Here is a 22,296-nt window from a genome sequence, read left to right as displayed (position 1 = left end):
CCCCACATAGGATTGTGAGCATTAAAATCGCCTAGAATTAAAAAGGGTTCTGGCAGTTGATCAATAAGACCTTCGAGTTCATGAATATGAAGTGTAACTTGTGGGGGAAAATATAATGACACAATGGTAATGAGCCGGTCAACTAAAACACGGGCTGCCACAGCTTCAAGTGGTGTACGAAGAGGGACCTCAGCACATGCTACTCCTCTCCGCACAACCACAGCAACACCACCAGAAGAATGGGCTGACAAACGATCTTTCCTAAAAACACGGTGACGGCGTAAAATATCAGTGTGAGTGTTCTTCAGATGAGTTTCCTGCAAACAGACAGCAATAGGCTGCAGCTCGTCCAGAAAATAATGAACGTCATCTATGTTTTGTAGTAGACCCCGGCAGTTCCACTGCAGGAAGCCAACATGACCCATTTGTTTGCTTGCTTAAGATGTAGTTAAAATGTGGGGTTCGTAGCTGTCACCAAATGGACAAAGGTTAGCTTGGGTTGGTTGGGGCAGTGACACGGGGAGGTTTTTTCTTCTGATCCCCTTTTTCAGGGGCAGATTTTGTGCCTCCCTTGGCAGGTGGAGGTGGTTCTGTCAGATCGACAGATACCTCCATGGCCTCCTCCTCCCGCTGGGAAGTGGAAGGAGTGGGTCCCTCACTGCTGTGAGAGGGAGTGGTGTCTAGCACCACTCGAGGCTTCGGGCCAAGATGATGAGGCATTGTCCTGGCACGTGGAATTTTCGGCGGGGCCGCCGGGGTCTGGCAACCCACAGGAGCCTCGCTGGGGGTTGGGGGGCTGGTGGAGCACCCAAAGTCTCGAGGACTGTACTGAGTGCCCACCGTCCCTCCTTGGAGGAAGGAAGGTGGGCACTTAAACATGCAAAGCATAAATATTTATGCAAGAGCAACCAGTTGAGTGGCGAGAATGCGAGAATAGAAGTGGTGCTTCCTACAGCAATGTGCAGTGAACCAACTAGTCGTGTTATACCTTTATCATGATTTCACAAGGTTCGACAGCGAGTAACTTGTAGGCTTTGACTTGAGTGCCGAGAAATATAATAGTTAAAAGATTCATCAATGGTAATTGGTGGGTATGAACACCAGCCCATATTGCCAAGAAAGATTAACAGAAAATTCGCAACCCTACTTTTGTTAAATGCAGTGGTTCTGTATGTGGTTGGAAACAACATACTAACAACCCTCTTTGTTTGTGCAAAATTTGTGCACAGGTATCTTCGGCAAGCGTGTAACTTGTATATTTGCATTAAAAAGTTGCAGAAGCAGCACATTACCATCACAAGCCTATTCGTATCCCAGAAGGCTCGAAAGGCCCATTCATACACTCGTGTTCGACTGCGTTCGAGTGTGGAACGGCATGCGTGTGGTCGACAGCGGAAGCGAGGCGCCTAGGAACTGATGACGCATGGCGTCTCGCAATACACGTAAGAGAGTTGGGTCAAGCTCAACTCTAGTAGGGAGAGGCTGTAAAAAAGCTCAAGAAAAAAAAAAAGCAAAAGCACGTGCGCCGTGCCGGTAAGTAGAACGTTTTTTTTTCCTTTCTTTCTGTTGGGGTCGGCACTGTTTGGGGATGTCGGCTGCGTCCGCACTATTCACTGAAATTGATAGTCCTTTTGCACCACAGTTTACAGTGCAAGTCTGGTGCGGTCGTGGTGTGGTGTCGTGCGTGATAGTTGGCCACCGTACCGAGGCTCAATAGACAAATCAGGAAGAGGAATGCAAGCTTAAGAACTCCTGGTTACTTAACATTCCTGGAGTATGGACGCGCGATAAAAGCCAATCGTTGTCCATGAAGAGACAACGCGAATTCGACGGCAATCTGGACAAGTACTCTATGCTTGTGTCACTTCATTGTCGGTATATTTTGCATTTGTCAGACGTAAATTTGGTTACCTACGAGTCTCTTTAGGCATGATTTGGTCTTTATCCCCTTTGACCGCGAGGAGGCCCAGCCTGCTGATGCTACGATTTAAACCAAATTAACATAGGCCACACAGAAGCAATCTGTACACCGATACCCATTCGAGACGAAGTGCTGCGAGCACGCTCAGCACTTGTGCAAACTGGCAATGAGGCCATTCCTGTTGTTGCGCACTAGCCATTCGCGTTGTTAACTGAATGTGAGCGGCCGTCTGTCTGTACTTGTGGAATGGTGAAAAAAAAAACAAAGTTTTCAGTGGTTGCTATGCTCATTCTTCTTTTTTGACTGGATTTCAGCACGACAGCCGAGTGTAACGTGTTGCAGCACACTGCCCCAGTAAACTGTGGTGTCGCCTGAACCACACCAAAATTGTCAGAGACTGCGACTGTGCAAGAACAGCCAGCGTGGGGCATCTGCTCTCACGAACACACGTATGGAGATTTACTCTTAGTGCACCGTTCGCAAGCAGCACGTGAACACAGCCTATGCCCCTGCACACAGTCGAGAAACAAGTTCCTGATATCCTCACTATCTTCCATTCTGGACAACCCCAGTAACGATGGAGGAATCGTAGATATCGACGCTATCACCGGACGCCACCATGTTTGTTGTGAACATATAGTTGCTTGACTAAATTTGTTTCGATTGGTGTGCCACGAGAGCGGATAGGAAGCTCCTATTGGTTTTTGACTGCGGCAGACGGCGCTTCAACGCAACTGGGTGAACAAGTTTTCTGCAAGCGTGTTCCGCATCGTCTCAGAGTCGTGCTTCCGCAGCCGACCACAACGCAGTCGAACACATGTGTCATAACAGGCCTTAAAGGAGTGCAGTGCAGGCAAGGAGTGCAGTGCAGGCAAAGGCAACGCCAGGTGAAGAGAGAAAAGGTGAGCACTAGGAAGGTGGAATCGGAGAGGAGGGTGAGGAGAGGAAGGGAAAGCACTAGGAACGTTAGAGAGGAGAGGAGGTTTCTCTTGTCGTCCCTTGTCTTCCATGTGCTTGCCTGTACTGCACACGAAGCTTATTGTGACCCAAGCATAGTAGAATGCAATGTCATGGATACAGAAACTCTTGTTGCGCTGTAATTCCAGGGATAAAAGCGGGCTATTTCTCTCTCTCCTTCGCAAAGCTCGACCACATAGTAGTGGAGGCCGCGATGGTGACGTAACCTGGGGGTGCTCCTTGCCGTGACGACACTAGGAGGCGCTTCATAGATTGGACACAAGCATGCATGGGCTCGAGTTACGCTCGGGACAATGAACTCCTTGGCGAACACTCGGGACAATGAACTCCTTGGCGAACACTCGGGCAGTGACTCGTGCCCGATCGATTAAAGGACGAAGACAGTCACACTCCAACAATGACTGGAGCTTAGTGCGTTCGCTGTGCTTTCCCAACCCCAACACCTAGCTATGATACATATTGGCGGCATATAAATCTTGCCAGGTCCCGTGCTGACTTTTTCTGGATGCGAGTTCAGATTCGAAGGCTGCTCGTTTTTCTTAATTTTTTTTCCGACTCCCATTGCGTGCAGAAAGAAACCAGTGCACATTTTAGATAGTGTAAACATCTTAAGACTAATTCTAATACAATTGAGCAAAAGTAAGAAAATTGTTTTATGACCCCTTTAAAAGGATGCTGGACCGAATTTTTGATTGAAGAAAAGAAGGCCGCAGAAGCGTTGCACGAGATGCTACAAACTCCAGAACATCACTCATGCTTGGATATCTCAAACTGATGGTCGTATTTTTGGAAAAGATGGGCGTGATCAAGGCGAGAATTGTGACGTCATGATTCTCCTGGAAAAGTTGAGAATGAGGGGAAGGGGCCTAGCTTTTCTCATTCTCGCCTCGGTTTATCTGCTCAAAGCAAAGAGTAGAATGAATGAGAATCATGACAAAAGCTGTCTTGTCGGCCTTGTTCAATCATGCAGTTTTTTTCCCAAAATACAGCCATTCGTTAGAGATACCGCTGTATGAGTGTTGTTTTTTGTGTTTTGCAGCGTTCCACCTATTGCTCCCGCCTTGTTTTCTGAGCTCCAAATTGCAGTTCAATGTTCCTTGACGTCTTATCTGATCTACTGCTTTCACAGGTGCCCATTTAGGTTACATTGTTTGCAGAATGAGTTATGAACAATAATATTGTGGAAATTGTTTGCACAGTGAACTGCCAAGGTTGAGGTAGTGATAAAGCATAATGGAGTTGTCACGCTATTTCATAAGCTTTTAAGAAGGCTGTTAAATTTGCTCACCTTTAAAGTGCATTTTATTTTCTCTGTCTGCCTTATAAGAGACCATCTCAACAATCGTTTGATGCATCTGTGACTCCCCATGCTGCAGTGCACAAGACAGCTCACGGCATCTTACGCCGTGCTTGTGCAGTCCTTCATAATGCAGTAACACTAATGTTGCCATGATGCATTGCAGTAGTAGTAGTAGCATAGTGAAATTGGCTGGTGAAATCGGTGTATCACAGTGAAAAGTGATGCTTTGAGACTGCTTTTGTAGTGACATCCTTATATACATTTGCATCAACTGATAATGTTTCCGTTCTGCTGCGATATGAGCTGGAATGCATGTATGGCAACAAGCATTAGACCACGCAATCTAGCGGGAAGCAATTAAAACAATATCTGGTTTCAAGCATTGAAGTGCTCAACAATGTCCATCTGTTTATCTTGGCTTTATTATGCATGTTAAAATGTGGCCGAAGAAAGCAAAATTCTAAGCGAAATGACAATCTGAAGCCTGGCGCGCATGCTATCGTGCAGGGAGTGCATCCACAAATGTGAAGAGTGCCACTGCTTTTGGTGCTTCGCGCTAGACTTGCACGTACTCCTGGTCACCGCTCACCCTTTCCAGCTTGTATCGCTGGTGACTGTTAATGCTGTGATTACACCAGTTGTGAATCATCTATTTAATAACACTCTTCAATTTAGGTGTATGACGATCGCTTTGAGGAGTACGTGGACTTAGAGAGTTCGACTGTCCTGGGCCAATATTCCAAGTTAAAGCTCTTTATTAAAGAAAAGGAGCAGCAAGTACCTGTGGTTGAGGAGCCAGAGCCAGCTTCTGGGTATTTCTGAACAAATATTTACCACTTTCTCCATTCTATCGATGATCTAAATTCGTTGGGAAATTAATGCTATATTTTTTTTTGTGGACAAAATGCAAGAACTGAAGTCCGGCTGGGTTGTAGATTTATTTTGTAAGACTGTCAGAGAACAGACTTGACCCAAGCCGCGCTTACATGAACGTGACAGAAGTGAATCGCCTCCAAGTGGCACATAAACTGAAGTGATGTGTCATCGTTTACAAGGATGCACATCAACTTCTATACTACGGTAGTGCCACACAGTGTCACATCGGCATGTTAGAACTGCATTTCCGGCATTACAGTTTTAAATTTTAGGGCCCTGCCCCTCGCCCTTAAATAAGTAGTTTTCGCCATTGTCACAAACGGCTGCAGTGGTAGCGAGGCCCAGCTGTTCCTTGCTAATATAAGCAGTGCAATATAAATTTAATGAAATTGTCTACACGTACATCTAGCCCCTACTCCCCGCTTAGAAATTATCCCGGATTTGGTTTCTCTAAATTTGGCAGGAATGTTGTTGTGAGCCATTCAGACGTTACATCACACAAAAATGCGACGAGAGAAAAGTAAGAACTTCCTTTTTTTTCTATTCACATTTTTGTTAAATCTAACACTCAATGGCCTGCAACACTATTCAGAGTTTCTTAGAAATGGGCTTAACTTCATTTTTGTTCAGAGAACTTTTCTTATTTTTATTTGTAACTTTTGATTGAGGCAGATCTGTTCTCGGACAGTTTTACAAAATACATCCACCACTTAGCAGCCTTTATGTGGTAAATTACAGTGTTGTAGCTTCTGAAACCAATTTTTTTTAATTTACGTAAAATTTGTTCTCACTATCTGGACCACACTTATTGTAGTTTGTGGCTTTGGGGTTATACGTCAGTCAAGAACAATAGCTAGGTGAGGGTGCTTTTCTCTGAATCGAGTTAGAGGTAAATTCTAGCATATTTATCTCTTGCCACACTTTTTTCATAATCACAATTTTTTTACGCAAGCTCTAACCCAAAAGGCCGCTGAAGCATAAACCACTAATTGCCCTTCAACCTAAGCCCAAAGATGATGCAGTGCTTGTGCCCGATTCATGGGTTTAACTTGGGGCGAAATACAGAAAGGGTGATCCACATTACTATGTCAGCGAATGCTGCAAAGGTGTTACATGTAGTGTAACATGTTTGCAAAGTGGTTATTATGTGCTTATAAAACTGAGTGGTGCTTCTCGGCTGCATATACCTGGTTATGCTTGTGTAAAATTTGCAAACTTCAAGCTCAGGCTTTTCAAGGCCCCAAGAGTCAATTTTAGCTTTAAAAAAAAACAAAAAAAAAACAGTAAAAGTGACAACTATTTCTTCCACGACTAGTTTGAAATGTGTTGCTTCACTGAAATTAATTTAAACTTATATAAAAGTATTGGGGTTGCACAGCAAATTTCATGAATTGAACGGTAACTGGCAAGAGCACTTTTGAACTCACTGCGGAAATCAGATCCAGACATGGGTACACGGTCAGAAGACAGCTGCGTTAACACCCCCTTCCTGGCATTATTTGGGAACCACCTAGTTGAATTATCTGGCGAGTGGGTTTTTGCATGGAAGCAGGAACTTTGTGGTGATTTTGAAACTTCAATGGACGATTACCAGCTGTCATAGAAAGTAAGCCTCAGTTGACTGCTAGTGCCATCTGCATTACTTTTGCCTATGTGTTTTTTGCGTAAGTTTCGTCCCTTTGACACTAACTTTTAGTAATCTTTCATGATTGTTTTATTCGAGCAAGCCCAGTTCCTTCCCTATCACTCGGCAGAGCTGCCTGAAGAAGCAGGAAAAGATCCCGCCCGATATTGTCTTCCGCGCATGCCAGCGGATATGCAAGATGGATTGAATAGGGTGACTGCTCTGGGAGATGTTCCAGAGGAGCTGAGGCCGCAAATAGTCGACCACCTGTATTTCAATATTTGAACATACACAATGTGAGTGGCTATCTGGCACATCTTTTTTTCTTTCTGTATGCTAGATGTAATCTAGCGAATATACCGGAATACTCATTTGTTTGCTCTACAATTTCAACGAGGCTGCACTGAAGCGAGATGAGGGCAGGTGTTATATTTTCTGGGCTATAATTTATGTCTGGTGTACAGTCAACATAGGCCAACTTCGGTACGAGAAGTATTTTTTTCATAGTCTGCACCAAGTGTGTGGCCATAAGAAAGCAAATGTCTGGATGAAAACTGGTTATGATTGTGCCCTTGTTTGTCAGCAAGCCATAGATTTCCTCGAGATTGAGGTCGGCCTACATTGTCTGTTTAGCGGCTGCTACCTAAAGCAGCCGCTAAACAGAGCAGCTTCACTGAATGGAGAGTTTGTGGTGTAGCAGACATTTGATCATAGCACATTTTGCAGCTTGCTTTGCATGTCTTAAAACAATTGTTTGAAGTAGTGAGGATTGCATATCAAATGTTGAAACAGTTGTCTAACTGGTATATATGCTCTAAATTGTATCACTTAAGTTGGCTTTTCGCAGAGGTTTCTATGAAGCAGATTCTACGAAGCTGTAAAATCCTGAAAACCTGGAATTGTCAAGAAATTATCAGGAGAACCATCAAAAACTAAACTAGAACAGCTGAAGTCTTTGTCCCCATTATCGTAGCCAGACTAAATAATGTTGCCCAACGCTACAAGGCAGTGCTAGCAAAGGTTCCTATAATAGCTGCTGTCAATGCTTCCTAACTTCAATCATCAAAATACAATACTGCTTGCAGAAGAAAAGAGAAGAAATACTTTAAGACTAGATAGTTGTATAAGATAAACCATGCTATTTTCACCATGGATATTCTATATACTTATGTAATTTCTGGTATACAGCAAGACTAATATCTGATCGACTTCTCTATTTGCTCTCCATTCATTCTTACCTAAGATGCCATTGACGTTGTTTTATAGTCAATGTGTTACAGTAAACTGTAAGCAAGTAGCATGCTATGCCTGTATGCTTAGCATGCTACTTGCTGTACTTTATGTTAAAGCGATATTTATTGGTGCACGTTAACTTGCAGAATGACAACGTGTAGCTCCCTTTATGTGAGGAATAAAAACAATGTTCTCACGAATTTTAATGACCGCCACAGACACAGTCTACTGGGCAGCGCTGAGCGTTTGGTGCTGATAGGTTGCTAGATTCAACCCGAGCCCGCTGCCAAATGAGTGCTCACTTTGAATGTAAATGTGAGGTTTCGTTCCGCAGCGGACTGAAGTCGAATGGTAATCGATCAGCTCTAATAGCTCGCCATGGCTTGGTTATGTGTGTGCCCATCGTTGACATCCACCAAAGTGTAATTTTATTTCACGCAGAAATGGAGCTGTGTGCAGTGAAGACGCATGGGTCTAGCCAAAGAACGTTTATTCGTAATTGGGAGGCCTTTTAATGGGCAGAGGGAGAGGGAAAGATTGGCAAGAGAAAGAAAACAGAACAGCAGCGCACCGGCTTGTGCGCTGCGTATTTGCCGAGTCATTCGCTTTCTTGCACTCCTCTATCCTCATAGACAAGTCAAGATGGCGGTCGCCGGGTTCGCGAAGATCTTCGTGGTGTACTGCCAGCTGCAGCGGGGGGCCGCCTGACGCCGGCACTGGTTCCGACGGGGCGGATGTTGTGGTCACCGGGGGGCCAGGAGTCGGTTCTGCAGGCCCAGGCGTCGCACTGGCAGTCCTGGCCGCTGGATCTCCGGAAGCACGGTAGTGGTGCCGTCCGGTTGGACTGGACCCTGGAGTCCCAGGGGGCGGCACGGAAGTCCCGGGTGCTTTGTCACCCGAATCACGGGGGCGGAGCTGGTCGGCGTGGCGCCGGTGGATGATCGCACCATCTGGAGACTGCACTTCTACCAGGCGGGAACCACTGGTCGAATTCACAACTCCCGGTCTCCACTTTTCACCCGGACTGTATTTCCGGATACAGACAGACTGTCCCGGAAGGAAAGGGTTAGTTTCTGGCCGTGGAGACGGGTGATTCAGTGGAGGCAACATGGCATCCAAGCATGAGCGTATATCGTAGCCCAGCAACCGCCGGGATGGGGAGTAACCGTCCTTCCCGGCGTGCGGCGGTACTCGAGCAAAAACCGAGCTAGCCGTGTCGTCAAGCTACCCCTGCTCGACCCTCCTTGACTGTGCGGACGGCCCGCTCCGCCAAGCCATTGGATTGCGTAAAGTACGGCGGTGAACAAAGGTGCTTTATATTGTTTCGTTCGCAAAACAATCGGAACTCAGCACTTGTAAACTGCGGTCCGTTGTCAGATACAATGGTACGAGGGATACCAAACCGACTGATAATGGACCTCAATGCTGACGCTGTGGATTCGCCCGATGCTGACTTTAGCGGTACGACCTCAAGCCACTTGCTGTGGGAGTCTATTAGTACCAGTAACATGAACCCTTCCACCGGCCCGGCAAAGTCAACGTGTACCCACGCCCATTTCTCGTTCGTCTCCGGCCACGGAAACGGCTCTCTTGCAGGTGGATTCGGGGCCAATTGCGCGCACTGTTGGCACTGCTGAACCATACGCTCTAAATCTTGGTCAATCCCAGGATACCATATCATGGTTCGTGCTAACGACTTCATCGCCGAGGCTGCGCGGTGACTTTCGTGCAGAAGGTCAAGCACCAATTTTCGCGCTCCCTGTGGTATTACCACTCGACATCCCCAATACACCAAGCCATAAGCAAATGTGAGTTCGTTTCGCCTGTTCAGGAATGGCCCTAACGTTTCCGCTGCCACCTTGTGCCTGAGAGGCCAGCAACCATCCTGGATCCAGCTACGGACCTGCTTCAAGTCGACGTCCTCCGCCGAAAGCCGTTTCAGGAGAGCAGTTGATATGAAGTTCTCGTTGAGCTGCTCCGTCAGCAGGGCGCACTCCGGCAGCTCCTCAGTAGACGAGCTACCGGTGCTAGCACGGGGTAACCGGCTTAGGGCGTCGGCATTTTTGATTTTCACACCCCCATGATAGACCAGATTATGCGTATAATCCCGCAGAAGCAGCGACCAACGCTGGATCCGGGCCGCGGCCATAGAAGGGATTACTCGATCCGGGCAAAAAAGACCTACCAGCGGCTTGTGGTTGGTGATTAGCGTGAAATGGTGGCCAAGTAAATACTGACGAAATCGTGATACACCAAAAACAAGAGCTAAGGCTTCCTTCTCGAGGTGAGCGTAATTACGCTCGGCCACTGATAACGTGCGTGAACGGAACCCAATCGGGCGATAGTCGTTGCCAACCTTGATAGAAAGAACAGCCCCGATGCCGTAGGGTGACGCGTCGCATTCTAATCTCAAGGGTTTGCCAGGGGCGAAGTGAGCCAAAATATTCGCGTTTTCGAGAGCGGTCTTGGCTATGTTCAAACGCCGTTTCGACCGTGCTGGACCATTTCCACGGTTGATTTTTTTTTCAACAACTCGTACAATGGAGTTAGCAAAGTTGACACACTTGGTAGGAACTTGCTGTAATACGTGATCAGGCAAAGATAAGACCTTAATTCTGACACGTTACGTGGCCTGGGCGCTAGCATGATTGCTTCCAAATTTTCTTCTTTTGGGTGAAGCCTCGAAGAGTCTATTTTAGGGCCAAGGTTGTTTACCTCTTTTTGTCGAAACTTGCACTTCTCCTTGTTGAGCCTGACTCCATAGCCCCGCAGCCGTAGCAGCACCTGCCGGAGCGTTGAATCACCGTTCTTCTCAGCCACCAAGATGTCGTCCAGGTATACTTGAACTCCGGGCAGATCCCCCAAAATGGATTCGATCTTGCGCTGAAAGATGGCCGGTGCAGATGCAATTCCGAACGATAGTCTATTGTAGCAGAACAGTCCCTTGTGCTTATTTATAACTGCTAGTAGTTTTGAAGCCTCATCAAGACAGAGCTGGTAGTAGGCGTTACTCAAGTCAAGAGTGCTGAAGAACTCCCCACCGTGAAGAGATGTGAAGATGTCGTCTATCACGGGTAGCGGGTACTGTTCAGTATGGCACGCCGCATTCACGGTTACTTTAAAATCACCGCATAATCGGAGAGCACCATTCCTTTTAACTACCGGCACAATCGGTGCAGCCCAGTCGGAATGGGGCACGGCAGACAACACCCCCTGCGCCACCAGTCTGTTTAGCTCGTCGGATACTTTATCGCGTAGCGCGTACGGCACGGGCCGCGCCCTTGCGAACTTCGGTTGAGCATCGGAGCGGACATGCAGACTGACCGGTGGTCCTTTCACCGATCCCAGACCGAGCTCGAACAAATCCGTGAACCATAGTTTTGTTTAACCCGAGACTGGGGTATTTCGGAAAAGGGGACGAGAAGAAAAGAGGCCACAAGGAGGCGATGTCTCAAACACAGCTAAGGATTTTATTCCATCGTATGCACTTTTATACACACCACGTCCACACACCACCAACCAAGTCGACCAATGACAAGATAACACCCGGAATACACTAAGCCAAACATAGGCCCAAAACATTACAAAAGAAAAATCTTTCAGCCAGACAAAAGGACAAGATAAGCCTCCGACTACACAAAGTCAACAAAGAACCGTTAAAAGGTTTTTTCAAACCCGCAAACACACGGAACCAAAGGGAAAGAGGGCATACAAGACCTAATTACACAAAGCCAAGCAAAACAAACCATTAAACTAGCCGGTACTTAATCACCGTAAAGAAAAAAGAAAAAAAAGAAACCGCAACCGGTCATTCTAACCCGCACTACACATTGAAGGAAAGCGGAAGAGGGTAACCATGAACCAAAAGACACAAAGGGGAGAATGCAAAAGTTCCAACCTCAACTACACACTTGAAAGAAGTAACAAGGAATACCAGAACAAACAATATGTCCTGCACCTGTACTGCATCTTTGTAGGCAGCGCACAAAGTGCTGGATAGCTAAAAAGAAAAAAAAAACGAAAAAAAACCCGGGGGGTTTACATCTTGAGGAATTTTCGTGAGCTTTCTCCTAGATGCATTGATGGCTGGCTAATACAATTTCCCATCGACTTAATTGGGACTGTTTCCTTCACTACCCTTCTTATCTCATTTTCCTCTCAATGTACGTATTACCTCATTGAGTTAAAACGAAAGAAACACACAAGAGGACGAAACAGACGACACAGCTTTCGCACGACACGAAAGCTGTGTCGTCTGTTTCGTCCTCTTGTGTGTTTCTTTCGTTTTAACTCAATGGTGATCACCAACACGCTCAAGTCTTTAAGTATTACCTCCGTTTCCGACCAAAACACCTTACAATTGTTGCACTCAGACACGTGCTTGGCGATCTCCGAGTTCGGTGCCCCGTTTTTTACATTTCTTTTATGTTCGGTCAGTCTGTCATTCACGCGCCGCGAAGTTTGCCCCACATATCTAAAACCACATGCTAAGGGTATCTCATAGACTACACCTCCTTTGCAAGCCACTGACCTGTCCTGATGTTGCCTTCTGCATTCCTTTGGGGGTGCAAAGAACGGAGCCATCCTGTTTAATTTGTAATCAGATGAAAACACTACGTCAACTCCAAATCTGTGAGCACTCGCTTTAAGGTTATGCGAAACACTGTGGTAGTACTGGACTACGGCAACCTTTTTACTTCTTTCTCTAGTTGTTCCATTTCTCTCGCCGAAACTTGGGGAGAGCTGCCTCGTGATGAAAACTTTATCATAACCCGCATCCTCTAACCTCACCCACTGCCTTTTGAGGGCTTGGCCTACATAATGAAGACATGACTTCTTTAGAGCGTTTCCGATTATTGATTTGACCACCCCAGCCTTCACAGTCTTTGAATGGCAGCTTCTTCTACTTAAAACTGGCTTTGCCGATTTTTTTCCGTACTTCCAGCACACTCCTTCTTGCACGTGAATGCGTAAATCTAAAAACTGCAAAACTCCTCTGTCTGGCCCTTCAACAGTAAAGGTAAGTTCAGGTGCTGAGGCTCTCACCAGACTCTCTATTGCTCCCGTATCCTGCCCATGAGAGCTCATGACCACAATGTCATCAACATACCTTCTCACTAAAACTTCACCCGACCCCCAAACTGCCAGCCTTTCCGAGATCGCGTTATCCAAAGAGTTCAAATAAATTTCTGCCAAAATCCGTGAACTCTTCAAGAAGCAGTTTCAAGCTCCGGTCGTCCGATGACACCACGGTGGGCTGAACCGAGGCTTGTGGGAGGCTGCCTGAAAGACTGAAAACGGGAGCTCCCCGGGCATTCATGTTCCTGATTAGGTCTCTGCCAAACAAGGAAGGACCAGAAAAGCCGAGCACGATGAGAGTCCCATCTGTAATTTTGCCTTCGTATTTCACTCGCATGTTCAATTCGCCCAGCACGGGCAGAGTCCCCAGAAAGCACGAGAGGCGAACTGACGTCTTGCGGAGCCGCGGCCACGAACTCCTGAACTTCAGGTACACCTCCCACGGTATTACACTCACGGGTGACACTGTGTCCACCACCATCATGAGTGGTTCCCCGGACCAGACGAACTTCCGCATGACGGGTTCTACCAAACCGACAGAATGATCAGATTTCGCGTGGGAGCACTGCACTGTAAACAAACTTCCTTCGTCGCTCGAACCGCTGTTGTCCCCTTCAATAGCATTTGTGGCGGCTGATTTGTGCTTACGTGGTCCGTATTTACCCGTAGTGTGAGCCTCTCCAGCGCGACAGCACCTTGCAATGTGCCCGATCCGCCTACAGCGATAGCACGTCGCGTGCCGAAGCCTGCATGACTCGGCGTCGTGGGAATCGCTTCCGCAGCGCGAGCACGCCAGTTTGAGTGTCGTTTTGCGGGGATGGCGGGCTGCTCGGCGAGCGTGGTCTGGCGTGACCGCGTTGACGTCTGCCTCCGAAGAAGGAGACGGCTTCATGGCTGCCGAATTCGCTGCGGCGGCTTCAGCAGAAAGGACGAAATCTTCAGCAGTCTTTAGGGTTAAATCCCGCATGGCAAGTAAAAGCTTCTGAACTTCTTTGTTCGCAATGCCGCAAACGATGAGGTCGCGTAGCAGCCGGTCACAAGACCCAGGTAACACGAAAACATTAGAATAACGTTATTTTTATGTTCGTTCAAAACGTTCGAGGAATGTTCTTAATGTCCACCTGTATAAAGCTATTTGAACGTTTGGCAGAACATTCTTATAACGTCTTGATAAACATTATTTGAACACTTGGAAAACAATTTTGCAACGTAAATATAATGTCTGGAACACATTAACATAACATTACTGTAAACATTGTAATAACATTTGTACAACATAAATAAATCCTTTACGCAGCGTTATTACGAGAGAAATATATTGTTACAAAACATTAAAATAATGTTCTGGTAAACGTTATAGTAACATTCGTAAAACATGTTATTACTACACTATAGCCGGTGGCAGGTCAAGAACGAAGTGGAAGCTCCTCCCACCTCTTTCCACTTGAGCAGAGCAAACGCTGGAGAGGAGGTCGCCTCCTCTCCAGCATTCGCTCTACTAAAGAGGAAAAGGAGGGAGGAGCTTCCACTTGGTTCTTGACCTGTCACCGACTACAGCAAAATGTATGCAAAATGTTCGGAGGAGTGTTGTGAACCATGAAGACAAATATATACTGTAAAAATCTGGTTCAGACAGTTGTGTTTGACTGCATTGCCAGGGCTGTTGCCGAAAGACGGTGAATTACCATGGCAACACCTGTCACGTACGGTAACTCAGTCGTCTTACCAAAGTGCAAGCTCTGCAACACAGTCAAATTAGTGTTTGAAGTAGCCTTAGTTCAGATGTGCCCTACACACAGTATATATTTGCCTTAATGGTTCAGAAGTGTTCCTCCAAACTTTGCAGACATTTCACCAGTGCAGTAACATTCTCTTCTGTTTCACAAGCATTAACACTCCTTGAAACAATATATGGTGAGCCAAAACAATTGTACACAGCAATGACACCCTAGCTATTATTGAGTATTGTTTAGTCAGAAGATGGGGGCTTTGCAATGAGCATAAAAATGTGAGGCACAATCACTATTAGACCTTTTCAAAACAACAGATTAACACCTTTAAATATTCCACACGAGTGAAAAGACCAAATAAAACAGACATGTGTGGTTTGTCTTCGTGACTCCTAACAGTCCCTCCAAACATTTTTCCATAAAAGCAATTGCATTTTTTTTTCGTGAACACTAACCAAGCTAGCTGCGCTTTTTGCTAATACAATCATAAAAAATAATAAAACCAACAAAACCACAGTAGCATGCAACATCGAACTATGTGTGCGCGTCCTGCCGGTGGCGTGGGGAACTATCCCCTCCAAGTACTGGCAGATTGCGAGACTAGCGACTATCAACACCCAGTTATATGACCTGCCCTGCTGCCGTACTGACAGTCATTTGCCTAAAGCGGCGCACTGTACACTGCCATTGAAGTGTTTTGTCAGCTGAACAGACAATGCGCTTTTCAAGAACTTTATTTGCAACGATGCATGCTTTTGGTTGAATATGGTTGTCGTGATGTGAATCAAATCTTATTGTGCTTCACTGGAACTGTAGCGAAAAGAAAAAGGAAATACATTCTGTTGCGTTCCGCAATTCCAAGTACACGCGATGAGCTTATTCGATACAGATAACCAGCCTTATCAAGACGCCGTGTAGAGAGTGCCACTCTAGGCATATGGTCGTTAGTATGGTAGCAGGGCGGCAGAACAGGTCATCTAAACGGATGCTGACAGCAGCTAATTTCACAGCTAGGTGCAGCAGCCATCGATACTAGTTCTTTTCGCTGCCGCTAAGAAGCGCGCGAGTAACTCGAGACCGCAAGCTCCTGTGGCTTCGTTGAATCTTTCCACGTCTGTACATATATGTCAGAAAATGATTCTACTCCAAGTGGCCTTTTAATTTATGGTTATTGTAATATCTTTGCACTCTCCACCCAAAGTTTCAAGCGAGATCTAAGCAGAGAATGATAAACAAGTGAACAAAAGCTGATCTTATTAATCATTCTCCCAAACTTGTCATATCTGATTGGCCATATACTCGTTGTCCCAGTAATTGAACTGAGTGTGTTTGTGAGAGGCATAATAATTTAAAATATTAAACACTAAACCATCACAACACTTCTTTGTGACAACAGCTGTAGGCATAAATATAGAAAGACACTTGTTCGGAACATAAACAGCTGTGTGCGCTTCACACTTTCCCGGAGAGGAATAATCAGAAATTCATTTAATCAGCTTAGCCATAATGCCACTCGGCACACCACTAATTGAAGAAAAAAGTGTTCCCTTGGTAGAAAGTGTGGGATACGACTATCACCAGATTTAGCACAGCACAAACAAGCATTCATACAGGTGATTAATTGTAGAAGAACTTGTAGTTGGGCTAGCTGGTGAAGGTTGGAAATCATAGTGTAAGGCGCAAAAAAGCAATGGACACAAGAGAGAAAACAGGTATAGAGGTGCCACTCACAACTGTATTTGCAAAGTGCAGAAAAAAAGGAAAACATACATTGTCATCTTGATCACGTCCACGCATGCGCTTAGCCTTGTGTTAGATGAAGCGTATATCACATGGCTAAGCGCATGCGTGGACGTGATGAAGATGACGATTGATGTATTCCTTTCTTTCTGAATTTTTCAAATATATATAGTTGTGAGTGGCATTTGTATGCCTGTTTTCTCTCTTATGTCCGTTGTTTTTTTGCGCCGAACGCCATGATTCCCAGGTGATTAATTGCAGTCTACTCCTGCTGTGAAAAGAAAACAGTTTGGTACATGTTTATGAGTACATTTATTGATTCTCCAAATTTGAGACATGGAAGTGTACATGAGCAGCGACAATATTACTAAACGATGCAGTTAAAATTATTTTCCCTCTAAAAAGAATTAAAGTGAACAATTATAAAAAAAATTTCACACTTTCGAAGAAACTTGAAGGCCTATAAATTGGGTTCATGAAGCTAACATAATTAAAGAAAGGAGCGAGAAAACTCAACAGTGTTTCTCAACCGCAAAAATAAACTACACATCACAATGACCTCAAACTCTGGTAGAATGTAGCCCTGGCGATTGGAGTAGGGTGCAAAAGTATGAGAACACGACATTACATGGATCAAAAGATAATAAAAAAAAACTAAATTTCTCTATCAGCTGACGTCCATCTTAAGCCTAATTTGCGGTACATACAAAATAGCACCGAGAATGCTATCACTAATTTTGGTGGAAAAAGCTTGCCATCATGAAAGAAAGCATGATTATCTTTCCTGCTCACAAACTTTCTCATTGAAATGAATGTCACAAGAACTAAAATGTAATCTTACGGTTTTACAGTGGACTCGCTTCATACCAAAATTGTTTCTCTTTATAATCATTTTATTAAATGTTCTCAAACGTTCACATCCTACTCCAACCGCGAGGGCCTTTCAGAGTTTGAGCTCTCTGCATTCTCATGTTGAGTAGCTATAAATGTTCAAGATGCAAAAGTAAAAATAGAGCTATAAAAAGCTTAAAAACCTATCTGGAACACATGATTAGGAAAAGGCTTTAAAAGAAATGTCCACAACCGATGACTAGATGAAAGCAAGACATAACAAAAAAAAACAAAAAAAAAACATTGCCATACTGAGCAGGTGGAATATACTCATGAATAAATTGTTTTTAAAGGATAAAATAAAAGTAAACACCGAATGTCCTTTTTCTAAAGCTGAGATTTGCACCAGCACTTCCTGCTTTGCACACGATGCTTAGGACTTCTTTGCCTGCAAACAAAACAACACAATACTAAATGCAAAACACCTAAACTTGTTAACAAGGTGCTATAAAGGAAGCATGCTTTCTTGAACTTACTCCGCTTAGTTCAATATTCAGCCCTTTGTCAAAGATTCGTAGGGATGACGGAGAGATAATGTGGGCAGTTGTCGACAAACATTTTTGTTGAAAAAGTAGTGCGAGTTGCACCTGTATTCAAACAAGGTTTTCGAAAAGTTCTCCCGCCCTCCTTGCCATTGTGCATAATTGTGGGGACTGACATTTTCAGCTTTTGCAACAGTCAAAACAAACAGTCGTGTCTCCATTTGGGACCAGACCTCTCACTAGCATTTGCCCAAATTTCAAGAAGAATTTCCAAAATCGCAAAGAAACTGCTGGGCACACCGTCGCACTGATGACCTAGCCCATGTCACTACTTTAGCTCGCTTCGCAAGCTCAAAAGACCTACACTTAAGCTGGACGATCGGATTTCAGTACCACCCGACTCTGAATCTGTGTCCACGCAAAGTTCACTAAAACCGTTCGGTAGCACTGCTTAAAGGGGTAGGAAACGAAATTTCAGCGCTCGTTTTCTAGCTTTAATCTGTTGCATGTTGCAGCCTAACCTCAAAAACACCAATCTTCCGTTGAAAAGCACCAGAAAACTAATTTTAAAGTAAATAAACGATCTTTCAATGTGCACCTGGTGGATGCATGCGGAGCCTATTTGGGAGGTAGTCTAGCAACGTTGTGGAATCTGCTACGTAGTCGTGACGTAGCAGATTCCTTCGGAGCAGCGCCGCTCTTTGGCATTTCAACGTTTTCCATCTTAGCTTTCCTCCTGAACTCACAAATCGCGCATTGTACCAAACGGTCCAAGAAGACGGTAAGGAAGGACTCCCTTCTTTCTCGGAGCCTCGTTCGTGCAACCGGAAACAGCCATTCTCCCCCTAGAAGATTAGCCCGTCGCTCAAAACTGGAACAAAAGTAGCTTTCCCCACCCCGTTCAGACCTAAGCTGACAGTGTTGTGGAAGCTACGTGCTCCTTGGGCCAGCCACAAGCTCGTCACCCCACGGGTACTTCGAGCTGCTCGGTTGTAACGCGCTGACACCACCACAACGCTGACAACGCCACCAAGGGCAAAGCAAATAACCACGCTTGCCTTGCTACTCCACGAACGCGGGAAATCTTTTCTTTCTGTTTTTGTTTGCGCCGGACATCCCATGACGCATCGCGCTCTCCGCTCGCTTCTCTTCGAGCGCTTGCTCGAGTGCACCGTTTGGAACGAAAAATATAGCCAATCGTTCAAAATACAAACGTGCAATTATGATTTACGGTTATTATCCATCATGCTTGAGTCATTTCCGAACGAAATTTGAATATTTCAATTTATGTTTCCGTACCCATTTAAAACCTCTTTCGTTCCGTTGTCGCTGTCGTCTGCTCTGTCGGCCATCAAATTCCTATCCGCCGCCTCAAAAACCGAGTTCGGAAAAATGTCTGCAAGATGGTCACGCACGCTCTCGGCAATAGATTTTTTTGCCGGTTGCACAGACGATGTAGCGGTTTTCTATGTCATTTCATTTTTCCCCCTTTTGTCATTTTTGAAACAAAGAGAACGACAGGATACCAGTTTACGTCAGATTGTTTTCAAGAAAAAAAGCACGTGCACAGTGGTTATCAAAAAGGTGGTTACTTACGGTTCTCGAGTCCCGCCGTCCAGAAGCTGTTCGATTGTCCGCTTTATCAGTTAGCAGTCACTGTTGTGGACGCGGCTGGACGTAGCTTAATTGGAAATCAAAGTAACTCAAAGTTCAAACTAGTTCAAGCTACTTAAACTGTCCCAGAAGTTCGCTCGAAGAAATCGAACCGACGAAACCAGCGGTGGCAGTTGCAGTGGCGGGAACGCAGATGGATGAATATTGGCTGTTCCGGCTGTTACCTTTATAATGGGCAGTAGCTTGCGCCGCCTAGCCTTGAATTAATTAATTGAGAAAAATTTCCTTTTTTCTTCTTTCCATTTTCCCCCGTACCTCCTTGAAACTATCACAGGGCAGGAAGAGTACTTTTCAGAAAGACCTTTAAAAAATGGGGCAAAAAAAAAGGAACCCGCGAACATATATATTTTTTACATTATTTTATTGTTTTACAAATAAAGTTGCATAAATGTTTCATTATTAACACGGAAGTAACGTTTCTGAATGTTTTGTTTTCAACATTATTTCATTCTTCTACAAATAAAGTTGCATTAACGTTTTATTATTAACACTGAAATAATGTTAGCATTAAATGTTCCAAGATCATTATTTTAAAGTTCTATTTTTAGCGTTATTTGACAATTACATGTGTGATGTTACATTAACGTTTCAATATTAACACAGAAATAACGTCAGTAATAAATGTTCCAAAATCATTATTTGAACGTTCTATTTTTAACGTTATTTCGCAGTTACATATGTGATGTTACATTAACGTTTCAATATTAACAGAGAAATAACGTTAGTAATAAACGTTCCAAAATCATTATTTGAACGTTCTATTTTTAACGTTATTTCACAGTTACATATGTGATGTTATATTAACGTTAATAACACAACATATAACATTATATGTTTTACTGGAACGTTATACTAATGTTTCAAATACAACTAAAACATAATATGTTTAACTTGAACGTTACATTAATGTTCAGGTATGACACATAACGTTATTTAAACATACGGAACAATAAAATAACGTTACTGCAATGTTTGGTGCTACCTGGGGAGGTACCGAAGTTGCAGTGCTCAGCTAAGCGGTGAACCGCCACAATCAAATCTTGAACTGTTTTGCCCTGTTCCTGGCTCCGGCTGAAGAACTTTAAACTTTCAGCGATTTCATTTTGCTTGGGGGCGTAGTATGTACCCAGTCGTTGTACCGCTTCAGAATAGGTGAGCGTGTTGACTGTTTCAGGCGAGCATGATGCTTCAAGCACTTCAATGGACTTTGAGCTCAATGCCGAGACGAGTAAGGCCCGTTTCTGTGCGGCTTCTGTCACCCAATTTCCCTCGAAAAACGCCTCCAGACGAGTCAAGTAAGATGTCCACTTATCTGTAGCTTCGTTGAAGAGGGGCACCGCGTAGTTGATGCTGCCGCTCGCACGCAGAGCGGGCTCAGGTGGCCTCGTCGCCACTGTAGTGAAGACGCATGGGTCCAGCCAACGAACATTTATTCGTAATTGGGAGGCCTTTTATGGGCAGAGGGAGAGGGAAAATATTGGCAAGAGAAAGAAAACAGAAGAGCAGCGCACCGGCTTGTGCGCTGCGTATTTGCCGAGTCATTCGCTTCGTTGCACTGTGGTTTGACCATTTTTTGCAAGGTATTACAAAATGTCTACTTGAAAGGCCCCCGAAAAGAAAAAAAAATTGTTTTTTTAACTAATTAATTTGGACACGTGTGTGAAAAAATTAATTTTAAGCGAAAAAAAATATTCACAGCAATATTGACGGCGTGCGACGCAATTTAGTTGGTAGTCACCTCCTTTCCACTTGTTTCCTTTCTCGGCTTTTCGGCACAGGATGTATGTGAGCTTTGCTCACACACATCCTGTGCCCTTCAGCTTTGTCAGCATGACCAAGGCTTTGCAGAATTTTCTGTACTTCCACATACATTCAACATTCTTCTGCCACGGAAGAGCCGTAGCAATGCAGCATATTCGACTCCAGCTGCTCTTTATATAACCTGCAAAGATGGGAGCACTGTAATTGATTTCACCTTATATGGTGATAATGTGATGTAAGGCGACACATAGCCGGATTCAACATGAACTCATGACGTCATATATCTCCCATCCGTTGATAGTCTGTTGCAAGGACCGTCAATAGGTCACTTCATAAGGCGCTTATGAAGTGACTTATTGACCGCGGCTACAGAACTAGTCCGGCCCCGCCTTCCTATTTACGTATTGAGGGATCTTCCATGCATGCAATCTTTTAACTCGTAGAGCTGTCATGTTCGCAATAAATACAAGAACAAATTCGTACATAATGCAAACGTTTGAAACTGCTGCAGACGACATACTTTGGTCATTATGTATGCGTTCACCGTCTGCAGCAGGCATCTCAAAACGTCTCGACGACCGGAAGGTGCCGTCTAATGTATTTCTAAAACAGCCGACTCTCAAGAGTCTTCCTTCGTGGTAAGTTCAAAATCTAGGCTCCATATTTATGTAGATTCTTTGTAGACGTTTAATTTCCATGTCCGGTTGTTGACAATGGCTCTTCCGAAGCAAATTTCAGTTCAATGTATTCGTCCGAAGCAACTGTCCCCCAACGACTTCTTTGGAGCAGTGGCGTCACACTTACGGAGGTCAGTGACGCTTCGAAGCAGACAAACCGTGTTCTTCGCTGCTTTAGCAGACGAGCGGTCTACGAACTCTGTCTTTGCTAGCTCCGCAATAAAACATGCAAAGCGGAAGTTTGTCTTCTTTCTTTTGTAGTGATTGTGGTGACGTTAAAACACCGAGCTCTCATATCCTCTGATTGAAGGACGGTGGATAGACCTTGAA

The sequence above is a fragment of the Ixodes scapularis genome, unplaced genomic scaffold (genome assembly GCF_016920785.2).
Source record: "Ixodes scapularis isolate PalLabHiFi unplaced genomic scaffold, ASM1692078v2 PGA_scaffold6__148_contigs__length_123643588, whole genome shotgun sequence".
NCBI lineage: Eukaryota > Metazoa > Arthropoda > Arachnida > Ixodida > Ixodidae > Ixodes > Ixodes scapularis.
This window is presented reverse-complemented; position numbering follows the sequence as displayed.